Here is a 2,500-nt window from a genome sequence, read left to right on the forward strand (position 1 = left end):
TAGAGTACCACAGTGTTTAGACACTGGCCTTCCAGGGGCATCAAACTTGATCGGATTCTACCTTTATGCCCCTCCCTCCTATGTATTATGCTGAATGGTGGAGCTTTGACTAGCAGAGTTAAAAAGAAACAACTACACGTCAGTGTTCTCAGTACTTGATCATTGACCATCTTGCCAGTGTCATAGTGCTATCAATGTAAAGCCTTTTGAAATGGTTTAAATGTATGATTAAAATAAACTGTAAAGATTAATTAGAAAAATGTGCATATAAGTTATAGTTATCAAACTTAGTAAAGAGAATGTATGTAGAAAGGACTTATGCATAAAACATAATCACTATCTTGAAAATTTTATGGATAGATATAAAAAACAGAAGTACTAGAAAAATACATCTAGTAATACATACTACTTCATGAGCACATTTAGCAGCTCATACAGGATACATACACAAAAGTATATCCAGGAAATAGACACCCAGACAGGTCCTCTCGAAGAAGGAATCAGAAGCCAAGTATTCTTCTTTAAACATTTTCTTATTTCAAGCTAACTAGACTTAAATCAGGGAATCTGGAAATTGAAAGGTTACTTAAAACTTATTCATGAAACTGAAAAAAAAAGTATTTTACTTAAAATTTTCTTTCTTTTCAAGGCTCTGAGAATTAGAGAGTCCAAAGGAAAAGCAAATAAGGTGGGAGAGAAAGAAACAAAGGAGAAAGGAGAGGCAAGAGAAATACAGAGTGAGAAAGAGCAAAGAAGAAAGTCCTAGAAAAAAGAATGACAGGGGAGGTGAGTGTGAGACCCTCATAGGCAGGAAAGCCTGAGGTAGAGGCTTGGCTGGCCAGGCCACAGCTGTGCCGTGTTGAAGGCACTGCTTGTACTAACCAGCATGTAATCAAACAACGTGTCAACTTGCCAAGTTTGCAACCTTTGAAAAAGCAATCACTTTCTTTCCTAGAAAAAACAATTCACTTTTACTATAAATAAAAGCAAGTGTTTATATAAATACTACTTCGGAACAAATACATGGGACAACAGTGTGTCTTGGAAAACAGAAAAAGATTAATAGACATGGTTCACTATTTTAATAGTCATTTTTACACAGTTAAAAACTTCTTTGGCACTTCATGTTATGAAGAAAGGAGAAACTGATAATGAAAAAGAAGTGCAGAGAGAAAAAATTAAAAGAAACCCAAGGTGGATAAATCTCCCCTTCCTCAGACAAACAAAGAACAAGCAATTTTAAAGTTAATGTATTGCAAAGATAGCTTTTCTTCCACCACTTGTTTACCTCATACTATCTCCAAATAATGAGGAATCAAACCAAAATGAAAGACAAGGTAAGAAAGAAATGTTAATCTCTAAGAAGGCTGCCAATTCAAATTGACAGAAAGATAGAGACTACATATATGTAGACAGATATTACATATATGTAGACAGCCAAATACATAGAGATACACACACACGGATATATACCTTCTATAAAGCCTATCATGTGATAAAAACTTGCCACACTTCTCTCATCTAAGACCCTAATCACTTTTTAGTGTATGGGGAGCTTTCATTTAATTAACTACATATCTACAAAGAAAAGTACTTGTTATACATGACTTATGACAGATGCACTTTTTAAGAAGTTTTATGAATGGTGGGACGCCTGGGTGGCTCAGTGGGTTAAGCCGCTGCCTTCGGCTCAGGTCATGATTCCAGGGTCCTGGGATCGAGTCCCACATCGGGCTCTCTGCTCAGCAGGGGGCCTGCTTCCCTTCCTGCCTCTCTGCCTACTTGTGATTTCCCTCTGTCGGGTAAATAAATAAAATCTTAAAAAAAAAAAGAAGTTTTATGAATGGAGGTCTGTCGTAATACACTGCAAGTTTACAGTCAGATTTCAGCTCACAGATAAATTATGTGACTCTAGAGCTTGTTGCAACTGTGACTGATTTGGTAGATAAGCAAATTTAAGCAAGAATTGTGCCTTTGCATTTTAGAGTCCATTAGCCCCTTTACCATGGATAGGTTATTTTTTTTTACTTTTAAAATGGTCTGTATTTCCCTTATAATGAAAAATTTATGAACATAAAAATAACCATCACAACCTCCACCTCCTCCTCAAATCATATGTACCACACATACGTGATATTCTCCAAGTTTTAAGCAGATTCTGTCTTTCCTTCTAGAAAACTGTCATCTAAAACTGACAATATACATGCACAAAGATAGGCAGAAAGACAAGCCAACTAACACATAATTGACTACTCTACCTCCATAAGATATGTATGAAAACACGAATCAAAATTAATTATATATGTAGGAAAACACAGGTGCACTTGTGAGAGATTTCTAACACTATAAAGAAGCCAGTACTAATCTCTAAATCCACATATACAAGCTCACCCCAAGTGGAATGTCTGAGGCTACTAAAACATTTGGATTATTTTAATAAATAGAAAATTAAGATTTTCCTGCACCCAATACCAGTTACATGTTATATGTAGGCCACTCC

The 2,500-nt window shown here is 35.8% G+C and overlaps 1 protein-coding gene across 40 annotated transcripts in view; it reads right to left on the bottom strand.

Moving 5' to 3' along the window:
* FOXP2 (forkhead box P2) overlaps positions 1–2,500 on the bottom strand; it is a 547,754-nt gene that overhangs the window by 66,461 nt on the left and 478,793 nt on the right. The window lies entirely within an intron of this gene.

Source organism: Mustela nivalis (assembly GCF_964662115.1).
Source record: "Mustela nivalis genome assembly, chromosome: 12".
Taxonomy (NCBI): Eukaryota; Metazoa; Chordata; class Mammalia; order Carnivora; family Mustelidae; genus Mustela; species Mustela nivalis.